Genomic DNA, 20,983 nt, shown 5'->3' with positions numbered 1-20,983 from the left:
TCACTACCCAGGATGCCCACTACCACCTTGACCCATCCTCCTCCTTTAATGTAGCTCAGTACACCACCCCTTAGCCACTCCCTAACCCCCCCATGTAGACAGCTAGAACCCCTTCCAGTCAACTACCCCATGTAGCCATTTAAATCCTTCCAGATAGCATCATTAGCCAGTCAGCCGCCTCAGAAGCCTTTTACACCCCTTCCTCCATGTAGCCAGCCAACTTCCCCTTCCCTCACACCCACCCAAGTTAGTGACTCTTCATCCACCGCACAACCAAATAGCTATCCCTTATCCCAACTTGGTCGGCTCTATTTATCTTGCTGTTGCTGCTGAAACAGAAGCTGACTGCTTCACTGGATCATGCAGCTGTCTTAAGAGTTTGTACCATGCAGTGCAGGAATTACCATGCTGATTTTGTAAGATCCTGAGACCAGAACAGGAATGCCTGCACTGTGCCACTCAAACTCTCAGAGAGCTGCTTAGTTTGGCAAAGAAGCAGGTCCTTTTGGGACTGTAGCACATTTAAAAATACATAATGTATACAGGGCAAGAATATTCCAGGTGTGACTAAGTAATTTTTAGTCACCATGGCAAACTGATGCCTTGGATTTGTTTGAGGCCTGGTTTATAGTATACTTGGTTATAAGTAGAGCCATCACTATCAAAAAAATAAAGAGAGAGAGACAGTAATATCACTCCTGTTAAGGTCACTAGTGAGACCCCCACCTTGAGTTATTGCCTCAGATAAAGGCATGGGAGTAATTTTCAAGGAACAGTAGTTATAACTCTAGAAAGGTGTTACGAGGGAGGTATTTTGCATTTAACACATGACTTTTTTTTTCAAGGCCTTTGCTACTCTTTGGCATTCTACCAGTACTTGTTACCTGGATTGGCCAGTGTTGAAAGCAGGATACTAGCTAGATGGACCACTGGTCTAACGCAATATGGCTATGAAAAGATTAGGTTCTTACCTCGATAATCTTTCCTGTAGGGAGGGACAGGAGTCCTGAGTGACTACTGGGTTCTTTCTGTTTACACACGAGAAATGCAGAAGGCATTATTTACATTTTTCTTCAATTCCGCCTCCTTGTGTCACCGGGCAATGTCTCAATCCCGCAGTATATTCCAAAGCAATGGATAATCTCTAGGAAGGAGCAACAACAAGGAGTTCACAGGGAAACTCCCCAATATGGTAGATCTTTTCTGCTCTATAACTTATTAATTCAAAGAAAATTTCACATGAAACTTACTGGGTGAAACCAAACAAGCTATCTACCTGAATGCAACCAGAACTAACAGTTATGCCACCAAAGGGCTTAACATATAGTCATTTTATTTGTTTCCAAGCAGCACATTAAACATCTTCAGTACTGCCTGTGTGATCCCAGACAAACATCCGAAGAAACCCAGATGTGTCTGAGGCAGAAAGCAGAAGCATTTTGGAAACACCCATACTTAGCTGAGACAGGAAGCAGATCAACACAACATCTGACAGGGCGGACATCAGGACAGGAAAGAAAAAAAGATTATCAAGGTAAGAACCTAATCTTCTCTTCCAGTGCAGGAGGGACAGGAGTCCTAACTATTGGGATGTAAGAAAGCAATCCCTTGATCCTAGGATGGGGCAGATAAGCACTGAGGACCCAAATGTGGCATCCAATCATGCCACAAAATCCATTCTATAAAACTAGGTAAAGGCATGGAGAGTGGGCCATGTAGCTGCCCTACAAATCTCTTTGAGTGGAATCGCCCAGGACTCTGTTCATGATGAGGCCACACCTCTGGTAGAAAGCGTTTTCAAAAAGAGATCGGCAGCTGCTTATCATAGCCAATGTAGGCCAAAGAAATAGCCATGCAAATCCACCTGGAGATGGTCGCCTTTGATGTTTGCTTTCCCTGCTTGTTAATTTTGGTCATTACCAAAAGATGATCTGAAAGACAAAACTCATTCATCAAGGAGCTTCGGAAGATGGACCCTCTGATTTTATATGAAGCCAAAACAACTTCTGGCAGAAAAGAAGGCACCATGTCTGTCTCCATAAACCTGAGAGAAGGCTCCCTGCACGAAAGTCTGTAATTCCGAAACTTTTCTCACCAAGACGATAGCCACTAGGAACATCATCTTGACTATAAGATCCATCAGCAATGCATTTTGCACTGGTTCATATGGAGCCTTACAGAGGGCCCGCAGAACAATATTAAAGATTTCACATAGGGAAAGGCTGTTGCATGGGAGGATGCCGCCGCAATGCTAAAAATTCCCCCAGCACAGTTTCCATCTAGAATCTGAGCAACTTCAGTGCTGCATTGACAGACTTCAGATCCAGGTTGGGTCTCCAAACATCCAAGACTTTCTTGGGCACGATAAAGTATATCGATTATCTGCCCGAGCCTGATTCTACATCCAGCACCTGCTCCATGGCGTGTATCTTCAGAAGCCGGTTTACATGTGGCTCTGACTGGCAGCTTTCTGCAGTCTTCCTGGCAGAGAATCTATAAAGATTTCCTGAAGAGGGTGAAATATTTCAAGCTTGTAGCCCTCTTGAATGATATCCAGGACCATTTGTGTATTATGAGAGCCTTCCTCCTATCCAGGGAAGCTCAGACTGTGACTTGGCATCATTGGAACTTCTTTGCACTAGCTGCTGAGTGGGGAGCTAACACCTGAGGATATCTGGAACTCCTGAACCTCTGTCTGGATTGCTGACTAGAGAAGCCTGCTGTTGCATAGTGGGAATGTCTTTAGACATGAAAGGAACTACAACTCGACCCTCTTGGGGCATGTGGTCTACTGTTTGCCAATGATTTTAGATGATGATCCGCTACACTGACCATAAGATTGTCCAGCCCCTTGCCAAAGAGCATTTGTCCTTTAAAAGGGAGCCTGCTCATAGTAGTTTTTAAAGCAGAATCTCCCACCCATTGTCTGATCCAGAGCATTCTTCAGGCAGAGATACAATAAGCAGACACATTGCTCATGACCCTAAACACGTCATATAGAGCAGTGTTCTTCAACCGCCAGTCCGCAGAAATTTCCTAACGATCCACAGGGCCGGCAGGTGCATCGGGCCTGAGACAGTATTCTTCAACCGCTGGTCCGCAGTGCGATTGATGCGGCGTTATCTTCTGGCTGGCCCTCTTCCTCACTACTACAGTGCACATAGCTGTGGGCAGTGGCTCTTACGCGCATCCCGCACCTGAACTGGAAGCCTTCTCTCTGATGTTGCAACATCAGAGGGAAGGCTTCCAGATGAGGTGTGGGATGCACGAGAAGCCGCTGCCCATGGCTATGTGCACTGTGGCAGTGAGGAAGAGGGAGCCGGCCAGAAGACAACACCGGGGGCGGCATAAAACAGCCAGGTAGGAGCATGCCATTAGGTAAGGCACAGCATGGAGGGAGGGAGACAACAAAGGTAGGGGGAATGATTTTAATTTTGAATTTAGTGATTGAATTGTGTCAGTTTTGAGAATTTATACATTTACATCTGCTGTGCCAGTCCACAAAATAATTATTTTATTTCTGCCGGTCCATAAGTGTAAAAAGGTTAATATAGAGCAATGGTCTCAAACTTGCAGCCCGCCAAGTTCTATTTTGAGGCCCTCGGTATGTTTATCATAATCACAAAAGTAAAATAAAACAGTTTCTTGATCGTATGTCTCTTTAACTATAAATTACAATATTATTAAGACTTAGCCAAAAGGAAAGATTTATAAACTATAAAGATTTTTACCTCATATAAAATTGTCATTTCTTAAATAAGACATTAACTATTTTTTCTGAGGCCCTCCAAGTACCTACAAATCCAAAATGTTGCCCTGCAGAGGGTTTGAGTTTGAGACCACTGATACAGAGTGTCTGCTACATAATCCACCCCTGACAGCAACACTTATGGGTATGCTTTCTCCTCCGTAGACGAATCCCGGTGTAGCATCTTATGGCAGGAACATACTACAAAGGAAATCACAACTACTGATTTTAAACCCAGAGCTAAAGCCTCATCTATCTTTTGAGGACCAAGTCCACCCTGCAATCCTGAGGATCCTTCAGTATCCTTCCACCCTCACTAGGGAATGAAGGCCACTTAGTGACCTGCACCACCAGCAAATCCATCTTAGGCAGAGAGAAAGCTGCTAGAATTCAGGAGCCATTGGGTACAATTAAGTCGTAGCCTTGGTAACCTTCAGAAGGTGTACTGGCGCTTCCCAGTACTTTGTCAGCATCATAGTTATCTCAGGATGCAATGAGAAAAACATGAAGTAAGACTTAGAGCTGCTCATAAGATAAATTTGAGCACTGGAAGACAGTGGAAGATCCAAATTTAATTCCCGCAAACATATTGTAATAACTTCCACCAGGTTCATCAGCTTGAAAAGAAGGAAAATTTACTTCATTTATAAAAATTTATATACCGCTTTCTTGGAGAAACTATTTAATAGGATTTACAAAGCAAGAAAAGAAAAATTATATATAAAAAAACAAAGTTATAAATTAGCCAGACAATAAAAATAAAAACTGATACAAAAATATAGACAGTCATGAAATTAAACTGGAGAAAGCTCTAGAGCAGGGGCTCTCAATCCTGTCCTGAAGACACATCCAACAAATTTGGTTTACAAGATATCCAAAAATGAATATACACGAGTTCAACTGCATGCAAATCTATGCCATGTATATTCATTATGAGTACCCTGAAAACCTAACTGAGTGGGTGTGTCCCACTGATTTAGAGGAAGACATGAGAAAACAATTTACTGAGAGAGTAGTACTAGATGCTTGAAATAACCTACCAGAAGTGTTGGAAACCACTTTTGTGGCAGAATTTAAGCATCCTTGGGATAGGTATCAAACAGGGTTAAGAATCTAGCCATCACGCCCACCAGAACTGAGGTGATGGAGTATGGGAAGCAGTGATAAGGAGAAAATACAAGCAAACAGATAAATGAAGCATGGCCTTGTTCAGTGGTCTCCAATGTGTGGTCTCAGGGCTTACTTGATACAGTAACAGCAATTTCTTAATATGTTTACTCAGGTGTCTCATTTATGGAATTCGCTACCATTGACAATCCAAAATAAAGTCTGTTTTTAAAATACTGTATATCCTTGAAGTGTTTTGGAATCAATATTAGTATTAATTTTTAATGTTTAATATACGGTCTAAACAAGCAGGTCAAAGTGGTTTTACAAAACTAGTAATATGTGTAAGCTTGAAATCTTTTCTCAGCCCTCAGAGCTTTCTCGTATTCACACTGTGACCTTTTATATGAAACGGTTTGGAGACCACTGGCCTAGCTGCACCACAGGCCATACATGGGTTATAGATGCCTCAAAAACAACTATGTTGGGGTCAGCAAAGCCACCAAGTCCTCAGTAACTAGATACTGCAACAGCCACGGTCAATTCCAAGCGAGAATGGTAGGATACAGATCACTAGTAAACAGCAACTTTATATCTAACCTCTTTCAGGATTCTGGAGGCAATAACACCTAATCCTGGTGATTTGTTAACACAAATCTTGGGGAGAAGTCAGTTCAGGCCCAGGCTTTTGATTAAGAGTAGGAATCTATCTGGTCGATATTCAAAATGATTTGATCAGCCAGAAATGGCTGCTGAATGGTTAAAATCACTTGTTTGGGGCAGTGGCATAAGTAAGGGTGAGCGGCGCCAGGGGTGGTGGCATCTCTCTCCCACCTCCCCTTCCCTTGTCCCGTACCTTTTTAACTTTTCCGGCGTGAGCAGCATGCCCACATTAGCGTTGGCTCGCCCTCTGATGTCACTTCCTAGGTGCGGGTCCCAGAAGTGACGTCACAGAGAGCACCGATGCTGACGTAGGCAGCAACCTCATGCCAAGGAAGTAAAAAAGGTGAGGAGCGGGAGGGGGGACGGAGAGGAGGAGAGGTGCCATGCCCTTAGGAAGACCACACCCAGAGTAGACTGCCTCCCACGTACCTCCCTTACTACACCACTGGTTTGGGGCTATCCAGTAATTTTCTGTGGCACTTAACTGGTTATTGCTACTGAAAATTAGCAATTAGCGCCTAAGTGAAAATCATTATTTTGTGGGTGTTCTAGGGGTGGAGTCAGCATTTGGCTAGTTAAGTGCCAATATTCAGTTCCAAATCAGCTGGGGTAACTGCATAGATGGGACCACATAAAACACAGTCCTATCTTTATGCGGCAACCCATGGCTGGTTAAGTTCTGACTATCGACGTAACTAGCTGTGTGTTAGCAAGTGCCGCATAAACTAGATATTCAGTGTCGAAGCCCAGACATGGCCTGGCACTGAATATCCAGGAATAACACCGGCGGCAGTCAGCAAAATGCTCATTGTCGGTGGCTGAATATTTATCCCTTTATGCATTTATCTGGAATGGTAGAGAACCAATGAAGAAGCACACAAAACCTGATGTGGATAAAGAAGAAATAGCCCACAAGTGGCCAAGCTTCATAGCTGGCAGTTGAGATATATCCTTTGCAGTAGGGACAGGAGCAGGGCCGGATTTAGATGAAAAGAGGCCCTAGGCTATTCCACTTATGAGGCCCTTTCACCTCCCATTTTTAAGTTTGTAAATTACATGAGAGATAATAAAATACATCATTACTGTGATATATATCAATATGTTAAATGAAACATGTTGTTATTGGTACTAACCTTTATAAAAAATGTGACACGGATCTTGAGGCCCTAGGCTGAAGCCTAGTTAGCCTATAGGAAAATCCGGTCCTGGACAGGAGCAACCGGGCAGACTAGATGAGCTAATTGGTCACTGCTTTCTAGGTATTTCAAGGCCCCTTTCACTTCCTCTCCCTCTCCCAAATTTGTATCGTGGTATAACCTTCTGCTATACCGCAACCTATTTCCCCCAAATATGATCTCAGGATTTCAATATGAGATTGTTAAGCTCCACACAGTGAAACAGCCACAGGCTTGATTAAAAATAATTTCCAAGCACACCTAGATAGGTTGCAGTTTGGAAGCTCTCTTTGGCATGATGCAAATATTGTGGCAAAAAGTAGTGGTAAACTGGAGAGACTTTGATCATACACCACATACCCTGGATTAGGAGTAGGGCTCATTACAGTCATATATATATACACAAAATTATTATTCATAATCATGCACTTAACTCAAACCCTTAAAACGACAGACGCAGAGGCCTTAATTGCTTTGGGGTCACTACATGCCATCTTCCAAATCACCAAGACTGAGCAGGTAATTATGATGACTTGGAAGGTGGCATGTAATTACCCCTGAAGCAGCTTCAGTAAAACAGTGGCCTTATGAAATGAATGCCTGAGGGAATCTGTCAAATGCCTTCCAAAAATCCAAATACACTATAAACAACTGTCTTACCATTCATTATCCACTTCTTTCTTTGCACATTTAAAATAAATCTAATACGTTATTATTCAAGACTTGCCTTTGTTGAACCCATCCTGACTCATTCCCATTAAGTTATGTCAATAATTTTGATTTTTAATACAGCAACAACCATTTTGCCCAGCATAGACATCAAGCTCACCAGTCTATATAGTTTTCAGTATCACCTATAGAGCCATTTTAAATGATAAAATACTAGTAACAACAATTTTATGTTTAAATTCTTTCAGGTGATTTATTGATCTTTAGTGTACCAATTTGATCTATTATATCTTCTAGACTTACAGTGAAATAGTTGCTCCAAATCACCACTGTGGGTATGACCTTGACATCTTCCTCAGTAAATTCAATTACTGGTTGTGTACAAACATACAGTGTACACAACATACAACAAACTATACAGCAGGGTTAAAACCACGGCAGACTGTGAAGATCTCCAAAAGGATCTGACGACACTGGAAGAGTGGGCCAAAAAGTGGCAAATGAGCTTCAACATAGGGAAATGCAAGGTCATGCATGTAGGGAAAAAGAACCCGATGTTCACTTGCAAAATGGGGGGATCACAGCTAGGGGTAAGTAACCTTGAAAGAGACCTGGGAGTGATGGTAGACACAACATTGAAAGCGTCGGCACAGTGCGCCACAGCCTCAAGGAAAGCAAACAAAATGTTGGGTATCATTAAAAAGGGTATCACGACCAGGACGAAGGAAGTCATCCTGCCACTGTATTGTGCAATGGTGCGCCCGCATCTGGAATACTGTGTCCAGTACTGGTCGCCGTACCTCAAGAAGGACATGGCAGTACTTGAGGGAGTCCAGAGAAGAGCAACTAAGCTGATAAAGGGTATGGAAAATCTCTCATATACTGACAGACTAAAAAAATTGGGGCTGTTCTCCCTGGAAAGCGGAGACATGATAGAAACCTTCAAGATCCTGAAGGGCATAGAAAAAGTAGACAGGGATAGATTTTTCAAATTATGGGGAACCACAAGTACAAGGGGGCACTCGGAGAAATTGAAAGGGGACATGTTTAGAACAAACACTAGGAGGTTCTTTTTCACCCAGAGGGTGGTGGATACATGGAACGCGCTTCTGGAGGCTGTGGTAGGCAGGGGCGCGTTACAGGGCTTCAAAGAAGGTTTGAATAGGTTCCTAGAGGACAAAGGGATTGAGGGGTACAGATAGGAGTAGAGGTAGGTTATAGGGATAGGAGTAGAGGTAGGTTATAGAAATAGTCAGGGACCACTGCTCAGGCAATAGGCCTGATGGGCCGCCGCGGGAGATGGACCTCTGGTCTGCCTCAGCGGAGGCAACTTCTTATGTTCTTAACCACATGTGCAGCATAGGCATACATGTTTTCTGCACAGATACACACACATGTACAAGGTGTCTTATAACTAAGATCGACTGCCCTAGCTTGCTTCAGTACAGCACATGACACGGATGGGCTTAGTATCTCCCCATCTGGGGAATGCAGACAGCAGAACAATGTAGCAAATATAGCCCAGGCGATCTGTCAGCTGTTGACCTTTGCCCTTCTCTTGAGATGCTGGGGACTACTTATATGATCATCCTAAAAAGAATCCTGTGCACATCCCATCACAAGTCTCCAGTTTGCCAGGTCTGTTATGATGAAAAAACTTGTTTTTTTTCTAATGGGGAAGGGATGTGATCATAGAGGTCATGAACATAAAAATAGTGAAATGCATGAAGAGCATATTTGACTCACAGTAACAACATCTGCCCATTTCAGAATCTGTATGTTTCAATGGACTAGTGATATTTGTTGACTTGCCCAGCAGAACAGTGATAGGTAACTGAGTGACTAAAGCCCTACTAAAACAATTGCCTGTTAATAACAGGAATGCTTCCTGTTCCAGCAAACCAAATTAGGTTACTTGATAATGATCTAACTGCCATGAAATCATTCTGTTACTTAGGAGTTATATTTGACACTTCACTCTCATTTGAATTCCAGGTAGGTCAAGTACTAAAGAAGGGATATTATTGGCTAAGGCATATTCAGTTAGTAAAACTTTGGATTTTGCCACAGTTCATACCTTCTAACATGCATTCATAATCTCAAGATTAGACCACTCTAATTCAGTCTACTGCGGCATCAGTGCTGCTCTTTTGCATTGGCTACAAACATTGCAACTAGGCTTCTGTGTGATGCAAAATCATATGATCATGTCACTCCCCTTCTGATCAGCTTACACTGGCTACCTATTCAGTATAGGTGCAAGTACAAAATTCTGTTCCGTCATACTGTTTCTGTAACAATTCCATATACCCCATCCTGTACTCTGCATTCTCTGGACTCTCACAGGTTAGTTCTTTCTTCTCCTAAGGTTACATACTACGAATCAACTCGCACTGCAGCTTATTTCTTCGATCGCCCTCACTGTGGAATAACCTGCCTCAGCCCATTCATAACAAACTTTCATTTCTCAAGTTCAAGACCCTATTAAAGACTCACTTTTTTTTTAGCTGGCCTTCAATATTTCACCCCACTCGTAAATTCTTTAAACTTCAAAGTGGAGAGCTGTATTCTGAAGGCAACACAGATGAAATTAGTGTGACTGAGTGTGATTGATGATTTTGTTTATTTCTTTAATGACTGATTAGCACTTTCCTATAACTTATGGTGTTTCTTTCAAAACTCTCAATTTAAGTTTATTTTAACTAAATATATAAGCCACATTGACCTTTAGAATATTGCAGGGTATCAAGCTTTTAACAAACATAAACTGAGTTGGCAAAACATTGCACAAAGCAAGGTTCCAGGAGAAGCAAGAAGAATGACGACAGCACAAGCCACTTTACCAATAACAAAAGTCAATATCGGATCAGTGCTGAAGATTTCAAGAACAGACCATGGGTATCAAGTGTAGATCACATTTCTGCAATGTGAATAGCCATACCTGTGAAAAGGTTATGGACAGCATACTGCCTGTTACTTGCACAACCATGAAGCCAGTTCAGAGACATTTGGTCTCTGCCATAACATCTTAAATACAGACTATGGAAAGGGCTTTACCACTCCATCACCAGTGTACTGTAGACTCAATGACTGAATTGTGTTGAAAATCAGGGGCGGGAAACTGCATGGGGACACCAGGAAGTTCTTTTTCACTGAAAGGGTGGTTGATCGCTGGAATAGTCTTCCACTAGAGGTTATTGAGGCCAGCAGCGTGCCTGATTTTAAGGCCAAATGGGATAGACACGTGGGATCTATTCACAGAGAAAGGTAGAGGGTGGGTCATTGAGGTGGGCAGACTAGATGGGCCGTGGCCCTTATCTGCCGTCTGTTTCTATGTAAAGGTAGTGAGGTTTGGGGGAGGAGGGGGGGAACCTGTTCAGAGTTCCAGTACACAAACCATAAAAGAAATAGAAACTGAACTACAAGATGTCAGAGATGCACATTTCCTAAAGCTGCCTTATTAATAAAGGTCAACCAAAACTGATTTTTTTCGGTTTCAGCAAAAACTGAAACTGCTACCAATATTACCCGGTTTCAACCGGCACCGAAACCGAAAACTAAAGATTGGTTGTATGAATGTGAACCAATTAATGAAATATCCTCCGGAGACAGGAACTTTGTAAATACATGTAAAAAAAAAATCCTTACCCAAATTATGCATAATAAGTACTTATGGTTTGTCATTATATTATGTATGTTACTTTGTACATCGTTTCGATTGTAAGCGGTTTATAAATCTTTTAAATAAATAAATAACTAAAGAAAGTAGCTGTAAGTTGTTTCCAGTTTTGCATTGTATTTAGTTATAAAACAAATTAATGGCAAGAATGGCTAAAGGAGTCCAGACACTGGTCTACAATGCGTACATTATACCAGTCTGGTGAACAATCCAGAATAAAAAAGCACATTAATGTCACTGAATGCGAGGACTATATGCTCTGAAAAAGTAGTTGAGAACAATACATTTCCTCTAATTATGAATTTAACTTCTTTGTAACATTTCCCTAACCCTATGCTGACCAATACTTTTTGAAAATAATTCCTGCAAGTTCCTTTATCTTAGATTCTGAACACCACAAGTTTGATTAAAATGCTGCATCTTCATCATATCTCAACAGAGCTTATATATTCTTTAGAATAACCCAAATTCTAGACAAGCCAGAATAAATATAAAAATTTAAATAATGAAAGACCATATTTTACAGTGGCAAATGCACAGAGCCCATAGGAACTGAATGGGCTTCAGTGCATCTGCTGTGGGGAAATCACTACCATGACTTTGTAAAAGGAGCCCTTAGAGCAGTGTCCCGCAAACTTTCTCGAGCCGCGGCACACTAAAGGTAGTGACCGTAGCTCAAGGCATCTGGAAGTGCGCGGATATCGTAGTGATGACATCATGTGCATGCGTAACATCATCATGTTGATGTCTGCGTGTGTGTGGGTCCTGAGATGCCGGGGGGGGGGGGGGGGGGGGGGGGGAGGGTGCCAGAAGGGAAGAGGGCCAAGGAGAAAGATAGGTGTTGTTGCAGACTGATTGCCTACAGGACCTGCCTCTCGCCACAAGAGGCACGTCCTGTAGGCAGTCAGCTGGCGCCAGCACCTCTCCTCCTCCCCAGTGTACCATGGCACACCTGAAATCTCTGGAGGCACACTAGTGTGCCTTGGCACTCAGTTTGACATACACTGCCTTAGAGATTTAAATTCCTGCTAAACTTTTGTATCAAAAGCATTTATTTGGAGCATTCTATTCACCATATAAACTACTATGCAAGATCATAACTGCATTATTTACAATTGTATTATACAAACAAAAAACAACAGAATGAACAGAGTAATCCCTCCCCCACAAATCACAGGTGGTCTAGTAGTATATTAAGGGTAGGTTGATCCCCAGTCACTCTTGCCCAAGTTAGCTCAAAATGGCTACCACGACCTCTTGTAGCAGTTTCAGAAGATTGCGGCCATTTTGAGAACAGGGGTAAGAGTGACTGGGGATCATTCCTTCCCTGACTACACCCCTAGACCACCAGGGATTGTAAAATAGGACCAAGAGGGTCACCTACAGGTGAGCAGGGGGGGAAAGACAATTCCTCTTTCAAAGGGAGGAGAAGGGAGACAAATAGGACAAAGCACTAATTTTTGGTTTCCACTGTAAACAAAAACTGGGCAGGAAAATGATTTGGGGCCTATTTCTGCTCCATAACTGAACCCAAAATTTGTTCAACCTCTACATATTAATACAATACATTTAAAAAAAAATAAATTTTTTTTTCTACTTTTGTTGTCCAAGCATTATTTTGGACTAAACTATTACAATGCTTAGACGCAATTGGAATCAGAGGAGGTATTAAACTGGTTTCGAGGCTTCCTTATATCACGCACCTACCAAGTCCGTTTTAATTACGATCTCTCTGATACATGGAGCAATCCATCTGGCGTGCTACAGGGATCACCATTATCCCACTGCTCTTCAATGTTTACATGGCCTCATTGAGTGCACAATTGTCCCAACTGGAGATAAAACAATTTAGCTACGCTGATGACTTCACGATAATTATCCCATTTACTACCTCTGTCTCAGAAGTCACCCCCAAAGCAACAGCAGCACTAAATCGGATGGAGCAATGGATGACTGAATTCAGACTAAAGCTAAATTCAGAGAAAACAAAATTTTTTATACCATCGCCACGCCCACTTGACACTAAAGCATCATTGTGCATCAATAACCTTAGTTATCCCATTCAACCCACTTTGAAGATATTGGGAGTAACACTGGACCAGAGCCTGACCATGAAAGACCAGGTAGATTCCCTGATTAGAAAGATCTTTCTCACCCTCTGGAAGCTTCGGTCCATCAGAGCTTACTTCAATGTCCCCATCATTTAAAATTCTGGTACAATCTCTCATACTGAGTAACTCGATTATTGTAACATCGCCTACCTGGCACTCTCCCAGAGGAACATGCGGCGATTGCAACTTGTACAAAATGCATCGGTTAGGTTACTTTGTGGACTGAAGAAGTTTGATCACGTGACACCTTCCTATCGACTTCTGCACTGGCTGCCGATGGAGGCACATGTGAAATTCAAGTTTGGCTGTTTTTGCTTCAAGGGACTTTACGGCTTAGCCCCTAAATATATAACAGACCTTTTCTCCTTCATAACCAACAGATTCAGGAGAACTTCACATCCAAACTTTGTTTCTCCACCGGTTAGAGGTTGTAAATTTAAAAGTTATCACCAACATCTTTTCTCACATCAAGCAGCACTATGGGGTAAAGACCTGGAACAATTGCTCGTGCCTACTACTTACAGGGAATTCAGGAAACGCCTAAAAACACATCTGTTCCTGAAGTACTTAGGTAACTGACCTATACAATCTTAGTCCTCAACAAATGATCTTTAGAACTGTTATTCACCAATTCTGAATTTTGTTTACTCCACTTGATCTGTAATACATTTTAATCATTGTAAACCGCATAGAACTTCACGGTACTGCGGTATATAAACTATTATTATTATTCTGTTTTTCTCTATTTTTTTCTTAATTCTCTTTCCAGAGTATCCTGTCCCGACATCTCTTTTCTCTCTATATCCACCATCCACCATCTTTCTTCTGCATCTCTATCCATCCTGTCTAGCATCTGCCCCTTAGTATTCCTATCTTCTCCCCATATTCAGTATCTGTCCTATATATCCCTATCTTACGCTGTTCAACATCTCCCCTTTGTATCCTTGTTACTATGCTCCCTTCATGCCAAGCACCTCTTCTCTTCCTCCTATACCTGTACTCCACACCAGGACCAGCACCATTCCCCTTTTCCATGGTCCTGCATTTCTCTCTCTACCTCTGTTGATCCAGCATCTCTCCTTTCCCCAGTGTAGTCTCTTCTCTCCCCCTCTCTTCCCCCAATTTGGTCCATATTTCTCTCTGTCTCTCTTCCACCTGCTTCCCCCCAGGTCCAGTATCTCTTCATCTATCTTTCTCCTCCACTCCCCTCCCACAGGCCCAACATCCCTCCCTTCCGTTCTCTCTCTCTCACCCCCCCCTCCTCTCCCACAGTCCTAGTAGTTCATCTCTAGACAAACCCCTGTTCCCTGGTCATCTAAACTCAGGCGGACAGCCATAGCAATGTAAACACTAAGTAGCTTCTGGCCTTCCTGTGCCATGTCCTGTCCACAAAGTTGAAGCAGAGGAGGCAGGATGTGGCACAGGAAAGGCTTGGTGGGGCTGGCTGGAAGCTTCCTGTTTATATCACTGCCACTGTTGGCGTGAGTTTGGAGGACTATTGGGGGAGGAAGGGGGAAGTGAAGATGAGGGGGAGAGAGATGCCAGGCAGTGGAGGTGGAGAGCAGGAGGCCAATAAGAGCACTTTGGTTCAAGAGCAGGTGGCCCTAGGTTTTTTCTGCGCTTGCTCAATGGTAGCTATGCCCCTGGATTTGTCATCTTGAAACTAAAGGACTAATTATACAGCATTCTCTACTTCAACAGCAGTCCTCTACCATGAGGCTAAGGATTCTTTATAAGTATCATGCCTCCACCAACACCTTTACCTCATGCCAATCACTCCAAAACTGAAAAAGTCTGAGGCCCAAGTCAAAATTCACAGAAGGGAAATCCAAACCAGATTCAAGCTCTATGACCCCCTCCTCTACTAAAGGCTTTAAATGCAGCTTGTCTCACAGGCTTTACAAGCACACACTTTCACAAGCTTTATATGCAGAGTGCATACACAACAACTCCTTGGGATCTAGCTAGGTACTTGTGACCTAGGTTGGCCACTGTTGAAAACAGGATACTGGGCTTGATGGATCTTCGGTCTGTCCCAATATGACAGTTCTTATGGCCTTATGGCACAACATTTCAGGTCTTACAAGTGCACAGCATACAGATATGGCAGGCCTTCCAAGCACATAACAGGCCTAATAGCCCACAGCATGTACATCTAACAGGCCTTCCAAGTACACAGAATACATAACTCATAGGCTTCCAAGAACACAGCAATTAAGATCCCAGAAACCTGTAGTTAAAAGATGGCAATTCTCCAGTCCATGGTGTGAATGGTTTAAGCTAGCAAAATTCCCCTACAGAAAGAACCATCATTAAGCTTAGAAAAAAAATCTGCCTGTACTAGTGTAGCTAGTGAGAAGAGATACAGTACATATAAACTCTATACAGTTGAAATAACAGCAACTCTTGAGGATTTCAGAGCGTTGGTTGCCAGTCAGTGACCATCATACCGAGATGACTCATGTTGTAAACGCTCCAAGTGGGCCACAAACGAAAGGCCCATTAATAAAGCACAGACTATAATGCAGAAGAATGAGACCCCACCTCAGTCGGCACCATCTGTCAGCAAAATCGACATAAATATCAGCTTCTTTAGTCGCAAGCAACCACTCCTAAAGTCAACTGGGCTATCTTTACAACTGCACCCACTGTCCACTGGTTGGGGGAAGGAGGGGGGGAGGCTGAAAAGAATGACTTCCCCTTCATTAGACCTGATTTGATTTGGTTGTTGCTGCTGCTAGAATTATGCCCAAGGCTGGCATGGCTGCCAGGCAGAAAGGCTGGGCAAGCACTGATCTCAAGAAGCCAATCCTTGATCTGAAAAGCTGCTGTAGAGAATTTTTTTTCCCTTGCTGCATTCCGTTTCTTTGTTGTTTGCAGCCCATTAATAATCTTTTCTAAGTTCTGGCCCTAACCTGCCCAACTGCTGGCTAGTTTGAAGCTTGTTTATTTGTACTGCCACATTTTAGTAATGAATTAGCATTTCTTGGGGGGGGGGGGTTGTTTTGTTTTTGCCCAGTGCACCTTGCATTGTCTACATAGCATAAAGTAATGAATTATACAGCATGGAAGGAATAATGAAAGCAGGGAGCGAGAAAGAACAGCATACATTTATGAAGATGGTAAGTCAGAGTGAGAATCAATGGGCTTTGAGGTGGATTGCAGATTGAATGTAGGCAAGTCATCTTCCCTAAATTTTGTTTCTCAAAATTAAACTGTAGACAGAGCAGGGGTGACTAGGATATCACACAGCCCCTCTATCTAAGCTAGTCTATTCTTGCTATTACAGTCCTATATCTGAGTAAAGGGAGAGGATGTCTAATGTGGAAGATAATATAAAAAAGGGGATGGGAATAAATTCTCCCTCAGTTTTAACATAAGGGCAAAGACTGGGGGAAAGGAGAGATACATACAAACTGTTAAGGTGCTGTGAAGGGTGTGGGAGAGTACACAACAGAGTGGGGAGTTATATGCTGAAGTGAAATGTCTCTTCTGATTCCAGGAGATAACCAGAAACAGGTAAGCTTGAGGGAAATATCTCTAAAAAAAAAAAAACAACCCCACACCAAACAACCCACACTGCCAAAGCTGAGCCAAATTTCCAAATGCCACATTTTTATTCATCTGTTCTATTATTCTGTTAAAGATTCTAGGATATAGCCCAACCCTTCTCCTTAAAATCGTATACTTCTGGAGTGCTTTCCAGGCATCTCATTAAATTCATACTCCTGACATTTTCTTTTAATAAAGCAGCAGCCTGGAGTTTAGAACTGTTACAAACCCCTATTAGAGAGCTTAATTTAAAAACCTTACAAAAAGCCCCCGGACAGGGGTTTAGAACAGAAGGCACCTTTAGAAATCCATATGCCAACTGTAGATCTTTGTGATCCTGGGAGGGCAACAAAAAAAAAAGAAAAGGCAGTGATACATGCAACAGCCCTGGCACCCAAAAAGTGACTCTCTGGATAAACCCGGATCACAGCTTTAGTCTATTCTTAGAACGGACATACAAATTTGTGATTTATTTAATCAAATTCCCTCGTAGCCCTCTTACCTCCGATTTCCTGCAGGTTCTACTTGAACTTGCCTGAATATGTCCTTTTATTATTTTTCCTAGTGGTAAAATTCTTGGTTTCCAAGAGCAATAGGAAAAAAGCAGTAGAATCCAAGAGATTTTTCACAGCAAGCTGCAAATTCTTGAGGCAGGGCAGGGAGGGGTGGCTTCCAGCAGACTCCCGATCTGGACACGCAAATCACATCCACCAGCTAGGATGGGGGGGATTCTCGCCTCAGTAGGAAGAAGCTGTGGTTTGCCTCCCCGTGCACACAGACACTCGCCCCAGGTCCTTGCGATTGCCACATCTGCAAGTCGGGAGAAGGCGGGGAGAGAAGATCTGAGGGCAGAGGGGGGAAAATCGAAGGCTGTCTGCTGCGGGGCTGGCTGGGTGGATGCCTCGGTGGAGGGATTATTTTCCTCTCTGCCCGTCTAGAAATCTCCCCCTTACACTGAGATGAAAGGGGTGGGAAAGTTAAAATGCAAAAGTGTGTGAAGGGCGGAGGGGAAGGAGGTGTCTGACACGCTCAGCACCAGGATCGGGAGGGCTCGGAAGCAGGAAATGGAGGCTGCAAGGCTGGGGTCCCGGGCTGCGGCGGCGGTGCTGCTGCTTCTCCCACCGCAGCACTCGGACTCAGAGGATCTGATCAGGCACTCTGCGAGGAGGAACCATAGGCAGGCTCCTGCACATGCGCACAACTGCTCCTGCTAGAGGGCAGCACTAGGACAGGCTCAGTCTGCAGGCAGAGAGATCCTGGAGAGGTAGGGGCGGGAGACGTGGTCCCTGATCCAAGGAGGGGAGAGACATGGCCCTTGTCCCAGGAAGGGGGGGGTGGCATGGGAACAGCCCTGCCCTAGGGAGCGGCACCACTCTGCCCGAGAGGAAAACGCACACAGCTCCTGCCCTAAGGAGGCAGGAGGAGGTCTGCTGTTAAGGTGGTCCAGGATCCTAATGATTCTGGAAAATCCTGCTTTTTTTTATCAGGATCTCAATACAAGTCAATGAGGATCCTGGTTTTATCTTGTTCCCTTTGTAGAGCAGCAAAGGAAGGGATGGGAGCGAAAAGACAGTCCTTTATAGTTGAGACAGAGCCGGGAGGGGAGGAGCAAAATCTCTGCCTTAAGAGCTCCAGAGAGAGAAATAGGAGGACACGGTTCAGCTCCCGCCACAAACAGAAGCAAGATAACCCTGTCCAAGAAGGTAGGAAAGAAGGAAACCACAGGAACAGCACCCTACTTGTGGTAGAGTGGCAATTAGGCTAGGCATGAGCCTAGTCAGCAAAGGGACTGTGAGGAGACAGGTATTTACAGATGGGGGGGAAAGGTTAAGGTCATAGAAATACAAAAGCGCCGGTGCAATCTGAGGCTACGCACTGCAGGAAGCGGGAGTTTTGTTTGCCTGGGAAAAAAGGGAGGGACTAAAATTCAAAAATGGTGTGGGTTTGTTGGGTTTTTTTTTTTTTAAACTCAAGGGATATGGAGTTATTTTTTCCTAGAGTAGGGTATGGATTTCTGTAATGCACACCTCCTGGGGGGGTGTCTTTTGTTTTCCGCGCTGCTCTTGCGGTCTCTTAAGTGGGGGACGTCTCCAGTTTCTTCTCTGCAACATCGGCGGGAGTGCGAAAACTTATGCACACGAGCGAATCTCTCCAAGGCCAGTGATCTCTGTTGAAACCGGAGAGGGACCAAACGTTTTGCACTCCCTCGCCAGCTTCGGGGAAGATCTAGTTCTTTGTCCTCAGAGGATGCACCAGCCCTTCGGATTCCTACTACAACCCCTTCATGCCACTGCAGCCAGTCCTGGCAGACAGATCTCTTCCTTTACATCTGTGTGTGACTCTGTTACAGTCTATGCCCTGTTTGGGTGGATCATAGCTGTGGGAGCAGCGGAGAGGTACAGACAGACTCCCTCCCTGAAGAAGGCATTATGCCTTGCCAGAATATATAAATGAAACATAAAAGCATTCCATTGACATTCTCAAGGGGAAGGTTAGTGGGATGAGGGGGTGATGGAAAAACAGGGAAGGATGATTGGGTAATCACTCATAAATTCTGATATTGTCATGTTTTGTTGCTACAGTGATGATCTGAGGAAGAAAATTCTGGCCTTGGAAAACTGGTCAAAAAATCTATTAAGTTAATCCAATTAAAAAATTTTATCTTTTTTTTTTTTAAATTCAGTTTTTATTTCTGTTTATTAAAGTTGAAACAATAATGCAATAGATGTTCCCTCTTAAGTTTGTGGTTTCTGGTGATCCCTGAAGTGTAATTAAGTAACGTTCCTGAGCTGCACAGTCAGATATCTGGAGATGCTCAATGCAGGGCATCTTGTTTGTGTGCTGAAAAAAATAAACATATCTGAGCCAGCTCAGGAATATTTAGGTCTGCTCAGTGGAAATGAACTGTGAATCTTGCAGAACAAATCGAGGCCACTGATTTTTAGACAGCAGCATTGAGATATTGCCTGTGTCCTAGACACTAGGGAAGTAATTTTATAATTGTACATATATATAAATGCAGTACTTTCCCTGAACATTACTGGCAGATTTTCAAAATAAAAGTATGCACATACTGAAACGAACAGGATCCGTTTCTTGGTCCCGAAACCACCCTGCACACACCCTGTCGCCTTTTCAGATATCTGGAGGCAGTCCCCTTAGGAAGGAAGGATACTCAGACAGTGTCCTAAAGGAATTGCCTGTTTATTATTAGTCTTACATCCAGTTTTATACCTTTTTTACATGGGTCAGTGGTATTAGCAGATGACGTGAGTACAAACCATATCTGGTAACAGGATACATAAACTTCAAAGAAGTAATCAACACAAGAAAGGGGGGTAGGATGGGTAAACAGCATATGTGCTTCATTGTCTAACATCTAAAGGTGCTGTCTTAGCAACAGTGTCTTATCTAAAGCTTCCCTTATCTTTCTCAACCAGAGCATAGCTGTGGGGGGTCGAACCTCCATTGTCCCAAACAGCTAGCTTCATTAACAAAATTAAATGATCTTGTCTCAGAACATATTAGCAGAATCAACACAAACTGCTTGTGTTTCCCAGCACAAATAGAAAACTTATAAGATATATGTACAAACAGAAAACATAAGATATATGTATGTCCCTTCACATACTTCAGGAATTTATGTGCATAATTTTGCAACTGCACTGTGGCATGCACAGGTCCCAGATTAATTTTCATGCATACACACTTTTTTTTGTAAAGCTTGCATGACAATAAAAAAAAAAAAACAGTAGAGAAGTAGCTGTGCTGACTAAATCACACTATACAGCTACAGCTTACTGCACAGCTTTGATCTCAGGTTTCTGTGCTGAAACCAAGGACTCCTCTGAGTTATATTGGCCACTGCAAGAGGTTCCTATTCATTCAACCCCTAATTCTATAATATTAGTGTCACCAGACAGACTCTGAATTGATTGAACAGTTTCATTAATAAATTAAGTAAAAACAACTTACAGTCAGATGGATTCAATGCAGTTCAAGCTTGTCACATACCTTTTCACTTCACCAGCAGGTCAGAGTTAAGCTGGGGGTGTCCACCTTGTGGAATGACATCATCTCCAGACTTAGATAAAAACCTAAGCTGTAATAGATTGTTAGACCTAAAGGGTGAAAAAAACCTGGTGGGAGAATAATGCTACACTCAGATTCTCATTTAGCCAGGTGCTCTGCCAGATTGGAGAAGAAGGAGGTGGGTTTATGCTCTGTGGAAACAGCCTAGCTCTCAGGAAAAGCAAAGCCCTCTGGGAATGTGAGGACA

The 20,983-nt window shown here is 43.1% G+C and overlaps 1 protein-coding gene across 2 annotated transcripts in view; it reads right to left on the bottom strand.

Moving 5' to 3' along the window:
* Nucleotides 1-18,612, bottom strand: part of GLIS2 (GLIS family zinc finger 2) — a 207,762-nt gene extending 189,150 nt beyond the window's left edge. For both annotated transcript variants that reach the window (XR_004541120.1, XM_033963756.1), the window contains exon 1: nucleotides 17,207-18,612. The gene's annotated coding sequence lies outside the window, so the exon portion shown is untranslated. The remainder of the gene's footprint in view (nucleotides 1-17,206) is intronic.
* Between the last annotated feature and the right edge of the window lie 2,371 nt (nucleotides 18,613-20,983).

This window comes from Geotrypetes seraphini, chromosome 11 (genome assembly GCF_902459505.1).
Source record: "Geotrypetes seraphini chromosome 11, aGeoSer1.1, whole genome shotgun sequence".
In the NCBI taxonomy this organism is placed as follows: domain Eukaryota; kingdom Metazoa; phylum Chordata; class Amphibia; order Gymnophiona; family Dermophiidae; genus Geotrypetes; species Geotrypetes seraphini.
Note: the sequence above shows the minus strand (reverse complement) of the source record. Positions and strands in the feature narration are given on the sequence as shown.